The sequence below is a fragment of the Perognathus longimembris genome, chromosome 12 (assembly GCF_023159225.1).
Source record: "Perognathus longimembris pacificus isolate PPM17 chromosome 12, ASM2315922v1, whole genome shotgun sequence".
NCBI lineage: Eukaryota > Metazoa > Chordata > Mammalia > Rodentia > Heteromyidae > Perognathus > Perognathus longimembris.
Window position 1 is genome coordinate 14256807 of NC_063172.1, and position 12001 is coordinate 14268807.

Here is a 12001-nt window from a genome sequence, read left to right on the forward strand (position 1 = left end):
AGGAAGAATTTTCATGGAAATATGAAAAGAAAGCAGGAAGGATTTTGTTATCAACCTATATACATAATGACTCTTACCAATCACTGAGAGGTAGATTGCATAATGATAAGGTATTAGTGTGTGGACAGACTAATCATAAATGTGTAAATGACAGAACTAGGAACTCTATGAAGGCAGGCTAACAAAACTGAAAAAGGCAAATTCACACTGATAATTGCAACCCCAACATTTCTTTTCAACCAATTGGGAGAACAACTGGACAAAATATTAGCAAAATAGTAGAGCTTAGCCATACAATTTTTAATTATATCTAACCAACATTTGTAGAACATTCCATTCTACTTACAAGAGTATACATAATATACTCTTCTCACATACCCATAGATCATACAGATAGTATCATAACCAGCCATAAAGCAAATCACAAAAACATTTTGAAAAGCCAAATCTTATGGAATATGTTTTATGACAGTAAAATCAACCTGGAAATTATAACAGAGGAGGAACTGAACAAATAACTCACAGTTAAGAGAAAGTTTTAAAGGTAAATAAATCAAAACACACATTGAACATATTTGAAAACAAATATAGAGCATGTCATGATAGGTAGAATATGGCTAAAGCAGTGCTGAGAAATTCATAAGGCTCCATGATTTCATTAAAACAGGGGAGATGCTTAAAAGAAATGAAGAGAAGTGGATTAAAAACAACTAGCTATTGATTTAGATTTATTTAAAATTTTCACCATCTTAGTGTAAGAAGGACAGAAAGAGTTTTTGTGAGAGACTATGCTTCACTTGGGCCTGCTGCTGTCTCCATTTCTACTTAAACTTTAGGTCAGATTCCTGATCAACTGCATACAGAAAGATGACACATCACTGAAAAGACATCTCCCTGTAGAGTCACGTCTGGTCCTAAATTTCCTAACTTCCCATGTGCCCCAAAGGCTGAAGATACCAAGATAAGATTAACTGTAGTATTTTTAAGATTGCAGAAGCAGTGGACCCTATGGGCAGATCATTCTGTAATGGGAACGAAGGCTGCTTGCCCCAGTGAGAACATTCAGCTCAGGCTGTAAATGGACTGCATGGAAGCACCCCATGATGAGGATCAAATCACCCCTGTCAAGGCATGAGGTGTCAGAAGGGCCTTGCAGAAACAGATGTGTGATAAAGACCAGTCAGACCACAGTTTCATCAAGACCGTTTGACTACATCCTCATTGTAACTCTCCCCTTATATAATCCTGCAGGTCTGCTCTGCATTCAGAAGATAGGAGGGCTCAGGCCATGGCTCTCCATTTTTTTTAACTTGTGTGGCCACTTGGAATAAGTAAATCGACCACAACTCGTATTTACCACAACTCGTATTTCCGATTGGGCAGACAAGATGACATGGGACCCCCATGTAGAGTCGCTGGCCTAGACACTCTGGTAACACTATCCAGTCATTTGATGTTAGAAACATTTAACAGCTATCACTTGTTATTTATTTGCATATTTAAGTGACCATGAAATGAAAGGATATTGCTACCAAACAAAATAAGTAACAAATCAAAGGATAAAACAAACATGGAAGCACCCCCAATGTACCCGTAGTGGAATAACAACTAATATAAGTTGCTATATTGAATTTTATTGAGGATACATTTCTCATCATTTCCAAATTTCAAGGAGGTTTTGTTTTTTCCCTCAACATGCGGGGTTTTTTTTTTTGTTGTTGTTGTTGCTGTTGTTTACCTCTTCATTTCCTGAAAAATTTGAAGATTGATTTAATCCTAATCAAGTTAGTCACTGTGAAGGTTTTGAGATGACTAAAATTTCATCTGTCACATTAAAATACGTCAGGTGTGCTGTGGCTCTCACTTGTAGTTGCAGCTACTTGGGGATAAAGATAGCAAAGTTCATGGTTTGAAGCTGACATGAGCAAAAAAAAAAAAATTAAATAAGACCATCTCAACAACAACAATGACAAAAATCCTGGGCTTGGTGGGGTGTATCTGTCATCCTAATTACAGGAAGGAAGCATAATTTGTAGGAGAATGAAGGTCCAGAACTTCCAAGCCAGGCTGAGCAAAAACAAGAAATCCTATCTCAAAAACAAAGCATAAAGGGCTGAGTGTGTGGCTTAAGTAGCTGGGCGTTAGCCTAGGAAAGCTAAGGTCTGAATACAAATCCCTGTACGGCAAAAATAAGTAAATAATTCAAAAAAAATAAAAGTAAGCAATGACAAGGATTACTAAAACACCTGTATATATAGATATGCTAAGAAGCCAATACCTGCTTCTTGATTCTACTTTACAATGGAGGGAAAACTAATATTTAGTTACAGGGCTTCCTATAGTTTAGGTTGACTTTGTGAATATTAATATAGCAAATTACTTCTGTACTGCAAACTTACTGCTGGTGTTTCCTCAAACAACCCACTGTGCCTTTTAGGTAAACAAATTCTTAAAACTGGGATTTTTTTTCTACTATGAAAGGGACAGTAAATGAAGGGATGTCCAACACAGGTCATTTAATCTACAGCCTCATTCAATACTTCACAATTAACTCACTAATGAATCCAGTAATCACTGGATTAGTATGTCAAGGAGCAACCTATTGATTACATAAATCCCGTAATTTCAGAGTCAAATATAAGGTCATTACACAGAAATGCTTTGGAATTCATAGAGGCATTTGCCAAAACAAATATGCAAACATTATTACTCTTTTGATGTTCCTATAGTAATGAATACAAAACTACAATTATACAGAGCTATATGTGAACAAAAAAAAAATCACAAGAAACTTCTATAACACTATAGAAGAGTAACAGTGCTTAAGAACCACCCATGGAAGCTTTCTAAACACACATCTTCCCAGAACCCACCAAAAAAAATCACAGGAAACTTCTATAGCACTATGGAAGAATAACAGTGCTTAAGAACCACCCATGGAAGCTTTCTAAACACACATCTTCCCAGAACCCACCACCATAAATTCTGAAGAATTCGACAGGCTATTTTCAAATGCAGGCACAGAGGCTACCTACCCTCTGAGCACCTTGCAAAACAGCTTCACATTTCTCTTCACCTTTGATTCTAGAAGCCACCTGGCTTTTCCAAACAAACAATTGATGCTACTTCCTAAATTGCTTAATTAGCAGTCTGACAGATTTGCTATGGACAAACAACAGGTGCTCTTTCAGAAGATGGGTCAGAAACAAATCCAAAGAGGCCTCAGTGTTTTCTTCCAGTGTAGGATGACCAGGCTAAGTTTTCATAGCCACCTTGATCTAGTTTGATTTTAAAACACTAGTAAAAAAGATTTCTTTGAAAGTGACCACTTCTATAGTGCAGGAAAATCTAATTCCTTTGGAAAGCATCACAGGGGTTTGCTTTCATCCTCTAGCAGTCAGGTTAACATGCTAATCAGGAAATGACTAATGTTCCCAGTCTTACTTCTTAATGGTGTTTGCAGAGCAGACAGAGGCTTTGCTAGCCCTCTGATCTATTGGAATGGTAACTCCACTAATTGGATCTTGATCTAACACCTCTCTAGAAGAAAGGCTTTCACAAAATGGGTGCAAAGTTTTCCTCCCAGGAATCTCCAGCCCCCAGCATCCAAAGATAAGTTTCTTAACCTGAAAACTTTAATAGAATCTGGATTTATGTGTTGTTCTAAAGATACAAAATCAAGTTGGTCAATATATGGGACAAGGTAATGGATTCTTAGAACATTTTACATTCCTAGGTCTTCTAAAATCACTGAGAGATCTCTTTCATGCAAAATTCCTGGTGGGGTTTTGGTTTAAGTTTTTGCATATTGATACACTAAGAAAAATGAACATAAATCACGAGAGAAAGATTTGCTTAGATTTTCCTCCTGCACCTTCTTTTTAGACTTTTAAAGAGATAAAGTCGTTTCTAAATGGTTAGGAGAGTTCACCAGTTATGTCTTTCTAAAAGTCTCTTGGAAGGAGCAGACTAAGAGACCAGTCTGCCAGGCCTATGAAATTACAAGGACAATGTTTGAGCAATTGCTGTGGGAATATAGTCTTACCCTTACCATGTTATCAAAAGGGAAGTTTAATAATATATATTCTCTAACAAGAAATAAATCCATTAGAAATTAAAGAGGTCTTTCTAGGGTTCTAAAGAGAGGGAAGATTTTTTATCATGAAGATGAAATATCACATGATTTCTAATGAAGGTTCATGTTTCCTTTTAGTTAATAGTTTTGTTAAATAGTGACAAATATTTAAACATTTGACATGTGTGGTAAAAACACTTAAAATCCCATCTTCCAGTAAAACATACAGTATGAAATGAAAACCTCTTTCAAGAAAGATTATTTACAGTAGATGTTTATCTCATTTCAACAATAGGATTATTTTATTTTATTTTTGCTGGTCCTGGGGCTTGAACTCACAGCTTGGGTGCTGTCACCAATTTTTGTTGTTGTTGCTCAAGGCTAGTGTTCTACCACTTGAACCACAGCTCCACTTCTGGCTTTTTTGGTGATTAATTGAACTTTGATCCTCAGATTTGAGCCTCCTAAGTAGCTAGGATTACAGGCGTGAGCCACCAGCACCTAGCTAAGATTGATTCTTAATCAATCTAGAAAAACATTTCAAAAATCATCTTTCCAATCATTACACTTAAGTCCAATAAAGTGTCAAATAACTTTTTTTTTTAATTGGCTGGTTTCCCCTTTCCCTAGCCCAGAAAAATACTTTCACCTTTGGTGACTTATCTAGTGAAGTACAAACTTTTGATGACAGAAGTTGTTGGCATTTAAAGTAAAAGTAGAAAGTTTGTCCTGTTGTGTAATCTGGGTCTGAAGAATACTGGTGATAAAATATATCTTTGAGGATATGCAAGATAATTCTGAAACAGGCATGAATCTGGAGAAAATTCTTAAACTTTAGTCAATAATGTAAGAGACAAGTTCTCACATAATTAATTAGTTTAAGGGAAAGCTCCAAAGTACAGTACTTGTCTTTGTTCTAAAATAAATGGCCATGCCTGTAACAAATCATGTTAGCTGAGGTGAGCCAAGCTCACAGACCCAAAGGGAGCATGATTTCTCTCACATGCAGTGAGACCAAAGGAGGAGACTCTTAGGAGAGGAACACAAAGGGCTAATGTCTATATGCATCTGATCATATAAAATAATATTCATCAAAATGAACTCCGGGAAATGGAAATGAGGTTTTTGTTTTTTCTTTGTGGCTGTTTTTGCTGGTTCTGTTTCCTTTTCTTTTGGTCTTGCTTGTTCATCTGGCTTTTTTGTGGGGAGTAAGGTAGGCACAGAAATGAAGGGACAAAGGGGGAACAAATGCAGCCGTGGTACTCACTAGCCACTATAGTTTGAAAATGAAATATACAACTTGTAAGTAGGGACAGGAGAGAAAAACTGAGAGAGGAAGGGGAAGGGTGACATTGTTGAAACTTAAATGAACTCATTACCTGACTTATGTAACTGTAACTCTTCTATACATCACCTTTATAATAACAATAATAAATTTTATAAAATAGCTATGCATGATGGACACATCCATTATATCAACCCTTGAGAGGCTGAGACTGAAGGATGGTGAGTTCAAGGTCAACCTGGGCTGCAGATTGAGATGTTTCAAGAAAGAGAGAACCTTGGGTCTGGGGATATGGCCTAGTGGCAAGAGTGCTAGTGGCAAGAGGCCCTGGGTTCAATTCCCTAGCACCACATATACAGAAAATGGCCAGAAGTGGCACTGTGGCTCAAGTGTCAGCGTGCTAGCCTTGAGCAAAAAGAAGCCAGGGACAGTGCTCAGGCCCTGAGTCCAAGCCCCAGGACTGGCCAAAAAAAAAAAAAGAAAAGAAAGAAAGAGAGAACCAAAACTCAGATAGCTTTTGGGGATTTTGTTGTGAATCAGATTACTTTCTCACTTCCTAAACTTCTGAATGGCTACTTTGGGGAGTTTATCCTAAGTTATATAATATTATGAAGATTTTTCTTCACTTAAAGAACTGTTGATAGATGTTATCAACATGCTCTCAGAGAACCATTGGAGTCACAATAATAGACATGAAAATTGAGAACTGTCTCAGTGAGGCAAAATTTACTTCGGCTAGAAGGATGTGCATCAGTCAAAAATCTGGGCAAGCAAGCACACAGAGCAGGGAGTCTGCTCAGCTATTTATTCCTAAGGCAGCAGGCCCCATCCCGCTGTTCAGATTGGGTGAGCCCAGGTTCACAATTGCTGATTGGTTAGTTTGAAAAGAGTAAAATATATTTACATAAGGTGATTTTGAAATAAGATTAAGAGCTCACAAGTAATCTCAAAATATACCCATACTCTGCTATTTCATGAACAAGCTGGGGCATGTGGCAATTCCACCTTGTAAAGAAACCAGGTTAAGACAAAACCTCACACTTTCTGATTTCTTTCTTATCCTAACGTAGTTTCTCTTTTCCTTAAAAAGAGCCAAGTCGCCAGGCCAAAGCAGGAACTCTTAAGCAATACACTTTAATAGAAAAGACAGTTTTTCTTACACAGATTATATGGTTTCTAATGATTTTTGGATTTTTATTTCCTTTCATTTTGGAAGATGTTAAAAGGTAGCCCAAATAATACTCAGAACCTAATTTAAAATGATTGAAGATTGGCAAATTATTACTCTGATACAGGAAAGTCTCCGAAACTTATGAGGATGATAAAAATCACCCTTCTTGACCTACATCAATGAATCAAAAGGTATTTTGACCTCTTCCAATCTGTTCACCCTAATGTTCACAGTGCTTGACAAATGAAAAGGTATCTCACTACTCACAATGTCAAATCTGGTACCATTATTAACATAACCTCATCAAGATACTTTAGAATTATTTCTAGAGCTGTCAGATATCAGCCTTTGCAATAACATGAGAAGTTATGTAATCCAGTTCTATATGCGATGTTGAACATCTCTTTATATCATGTAAATTTCGAACAAGAAAACTAAATTATTAAATTACAAGCCTATTCTTTGCTGTATTTACTATAACTCTTAGAAAGTGTACTATGTAAGAGTTTCTTTTCTTGGACTTGAATTATGTCTTTTTTAAAATCACTTTTATGATCTTCAAGTAGTTGTACAAAGGACCTGCCATTCAACCAAACAGTTTATGAATATGCTGCATATTGATCAATGTCATGCCTTTTAACCTGCGTACCCACCCTTCCCAAACCACCCCTTCCATCACTTCCTTTGTGTCATTTAACAAAGCAGTTCACATTTACAACGTGTCTTGGCGTCTTGATCTGTATCATCTCCTCAACATTTCCACCCTCCTTCAACTCACTCACCCCTTCCATTATTTTTCTTAACTTTGTGGTATATGCAATGATGGATTGAGTTCTACCCCTTCTCTCACTTCAGGCTTCTACCTCTCTCCCTTTGGTTCTCCCCTCCCTTCTTGCAAGTACCCATTTCCTGGTACTTATTTTGTGCGGCTTTAACTTAGTGTTTCTAAGAAATATATTGTTTGGGTTTGCCACAGAGCTTAGTTAATTCCTCTGTAACCACCCAGTGTGTTTACCTATAGATTTAGGCACATTCTATCTACTACAGGTGAGGGAGTCCCATGCATTGTTTTGATCCCCCCAGTTTGCAGTATTTGAACCATAAAAATGTGTCAACTCCCACATACATATTCAAAACAAAATAGTAACCCAAGGTCCGTCATGCTCTCTGACCCTTCCTCTGTCATACACACTGATAGGCAGCAGTTCGACACGGGTGATGGGGAAATGGAAAAGGAACCCCAAACAGGGGATGAGATCCCAAGGTCTCGGGATAGAACTATTGTGTTTCAACTTCCCAACAGGCCCTCACCAACAACATAGACTCTCAAAAGACAGGTTTCGAGTAATCACTCCACCCACCTAAGGATTAACTGTAGGCTTCACAGCAGCTTAAGATGGGCTAACAAATAGTTCCTAAAACAATAAGTAGATCTTTTACTTATCTACACTGGCAAGACATCAGATGAACTCATTAAACCTCTTTAAACCAAGCCCTCCTGGTCAAATATACATTACCTCAGGAAGCACTCCTAATGCTTAGAATAATGATTGTGCCTGTGGGCAGATCATGGGACCACACTGCACTACTCCACGTCTTACACTCTAATCAAACTTTTGTGTGTGGGAGATTCATTCTCTTGTTCCAATCCAAGGACTGCAGTAGAGATAGCTTTGCTGACTTTCTAGTAACACAAAGCATGACTGTTACCAGAAATACAATGGAAATTCAATGCAACTGTTCAACCTCCATGATTAGAGTGTAAAGGACTTGGAGCATTCCATCCTTTTAGGGACGGCTTTGACAGGATCTTTCACCAAGGACAAGATATGGCTTCCTGGATTAGGTGGGTAAGTTAAAACTCAGTTGTTTTAGGAACTCTACATTGATTGACATAGCATAATTGAGGTGTGGTTCCAACTGACCATATTTATCCTTAAACATGAGTACTATTATTCAGACTTGAGTATTTGGAAGACTTTCCTTTTTTTTTTTATTGGAAGAAGTAAAAATGTCCCTACAATGGAAGCAACTGAAGAAATATTTACTGCTAATGAAAATACTGAGCACTCGAGAGAAACTTAGACTTTTGGAAGACTTGTATTTGTCACCATGGATGTGACCACTTTTCATGTTTGAAGACCTAGTGGATGAGATTGGTGGTGATATTAGTGATTATGAGATTCATAAATCTTAAAAATAAGATATAACAACATTTAGAAAATCTGTGTAACTCAGTAAACCGATGGTTTGAAAATAACAAATGTTATTGAGAATTCAATACAACCATCTACCTTCATCTTTGCAGGTGATGAAAGAATTATTCAGACAAGAAGCGAATCCTGGTGAAAGCAATCGTTGTATTAGGGAAGAAATGCACTTTCAATAGACCGAAAGTATGTCATCTCCATAGTAAAAATTGCAATGATTTTATCCTAGGAACAAGTTTTTACTGAAGTGTAAGGAGCTTGCAGCTTGGCTAGAGACATGGGTCACTGGCTTCAGTAAACCTGGGCATGATTTAGGAACTATTCATTGACCCATGCTGCAGGGAAACCATCATTAATTCTTAGGTAGGTGAGATCTTTGAAGAACTCATCTGTGACCACATATTGACTGAAAATTTTAATTACGACGTTTTTTTCCCCTCATTCCCTTGCAATCTCTTCCTCCATTTTTTTTTTGTTTTGTTTTGTTTTTTTGGCCGGTCCTGGGCCTTGGACTCAGGGCCTGAGCACTGTCCCTGGCTTCTTTTTGCTCCAGGCTAGCACTCTGCCACTTGAGTCACAGCGCCCCTTCTGGCCGTTTTCTATATATATGGTGCTGGGGAATCAAACCCAGGGCTTCATATATATGAGGCAAGTACTCTTGCCAGTAGGCCATTTTCCCAGCCCTTCTTCCTCCATTTTAATGTTTCCTTTGCATTCCTCTATCACTCATGACTGTTACCTATCAGTCAACTCATGATATTACAAATTCATGAATGGTTGTTTGGAAGACTTGGGATTTTAGAGACAGGTCTGGTTTAGTGTCCAGAGTAGTCTCTTGAATTCAGGATTATTTTGTATTAGAATACCTAGGAATATAGACACAGATCAATGCACCCAGCAAAAGATGCACTTCAAATATAAGACCAACATCTTTATCATTAGCATACACTAGCTATCCGAGGGGAGATGACATTCCTGTGCTTCTACACATTGTATTCCTATCAACTCCCTCCTGATACTCCCTTATCCTGGCTCCTCTCTTCCTAGCACAAATTCAAGGTGTTTCATTATTCTGTCTCCACAGTTGCCAACAATCAATTTTGACCATATCAACCCACTTTCACCTTCATTAGCCCATCTTCCTTCACTCCTCCCTGTCCCCCAGCTTGCTAATAGTACCTGTAAGGTCTACCCCCAGGAGGGCTCCATACAGATGCCCATTTAAGTGTGTGCCCAGTACCTGTGTTACCTAGGTAACTGGCACACCTGGACGCAGATACTTCCCCCTTCTCTGAGGTCACATCCAATCCTCCTTTCCAGCCTTTCCCTATGTAATCTGGCTTAACATGGGACCCCCCCCACAAAGAAAGAAAAGGAAGGCCCAAAGCAGTGAATTATGCTTCTATGACCCCACAAACTATAAACATACAAGGTGGGATTTCAGTGGAAGTTCTCCCTTATTTTACATCCCTGTTGTCCTCAGGAACTGTGTTTTCCAGCTGTCAAATGTGCTAGCCATATCCCTTCCCTGAGGAGAAAGGCCCGAAGGGTTGGGCTATAAAATAAACGCTTATGTACATCCACAACCAGAGGACATGTTACTTTTGCTTTGTGGGTTATGAATTACAAAGGGAGAAGAAACCAGTGTGTTTTTCTTTAATAAAGACACTCAGTTTCCCCAAATGCAGATGCAGTTTGTGGCTACTAAGCAATACTGGCACTGCTGTGTTTCCTGTAACAGTCACATGGAAGTTTATAGAGTTGGGAAGTTAAGTGTCCCCCTGGGATCTCACAGGTAGGTGCTTGGCACCCCACAGGTAGGTGCTTGGCACCCCGTAATTTCTACACTACCCATAAATCAAGTTAATGTGCGCAATATGTCACAGGATAGAAGTTCGACGATATATTCTAAATCATAATTTACCTCTTGAAAACTACCAAACACATTAGGAAATCAGGAAGCTCAAGTCTGCTTAAGTAAAATGAAATTGTACTCTGAAATTTAAGCCAGTCTCTTCACAGTTGAACCACCCCAGGCAGAGTTCAAACAAAGGCTGAAGGCAAGCAGGTTTGTTGGGGGAAATGAGTAAGTAGGGCTCCCCCAGAGCAGTGTGAAGTCATGGGGTCAAGGTAATGCTTCCCAGAGGTGAAATTGCTCTGTGTGAAGAGGACAGGAGTGGAGGAAAGGTAGAACGGAAAGCCCAAAGCATGGTGATTTGCACGCCTAGCTGGGGTGGGGTGCGGACTCTCTGGTATTGCTGACCCTAATCACATCCCCTAACACCACACCTTGCCTGATGCCTTGATTGCATCATCTGGTTGATTCTCCTTTTCTGTTCCTGTTTGATTTATAGTTCGTCCTGATAGTCCCTAGCCCAGTTATCACACCTGGTTGAATTCCAAGGATCACACCTCAGAGGACCTTGGAAGCCAAAGAGAAACAAAAAAGATAGGAGCCAGCAAGGAAAGTGATGTTTTATCGATTACAATTTCAGCAGATTCTCGGAAAAGCAAGTTAATTTGTAAACCACTTTCATTTTTTCCTAAACAGTGCCACCTACTGACCATTTTTAGCCATTAGAATTTTCGTTTTCCTCCAAGAACAGAAAGAACAGCGGGAGAAGCAAAGGAAATGGACCCCGCTAAACCTTGGGAACACTGAAAGAAACATGAAAAAAAAAAAGAGGCGATTTTTGAAACAAGAATAAATGTTTTGATCCTTGGTAGAAGGCTCACAAGAAGAAAAAAACCACCGAAGACATTTCTTCAGAGATAACTATTTTTTTTTTTTTTAAAACATGCTATTTCAACTCCGGCAGTAATTTTTAAATTGCATTGCATTTTCATTTTGAATGCATGCTACTTGCTTGTTTCAGCCTTGAGAATCTCGTTGAGCAATATACATTTCCCTTTTCCCGCCCACCCACAGTGCAAACTTTTGCACCAGGGCGGCGGCGTGCTTTTGACGTTTGATGTCAGCTTGGAAACTTTGGAGTCGGCGAGAAAGAAAGGGTTAAAAAGTGGCACCCTAAGACACAATTTTTCTTTAAAGCGTCCGGGGGCCACTTGGTGGGGGTGTGGGGGGGGTGGAACCCTCCAGATTGGCGCGCACCCCACATCTCCTTCCACCTAACTCAGGGATCCTGCCCGGTGCAATTACTTAGCCAAAGGGCACCATTTGGCTTTAGAACAAATTACTTCAACGCCACGGGGAGTTACTGTCGCTTGGGGGCGGGGGAGACGATCCTCAAAACCGACCT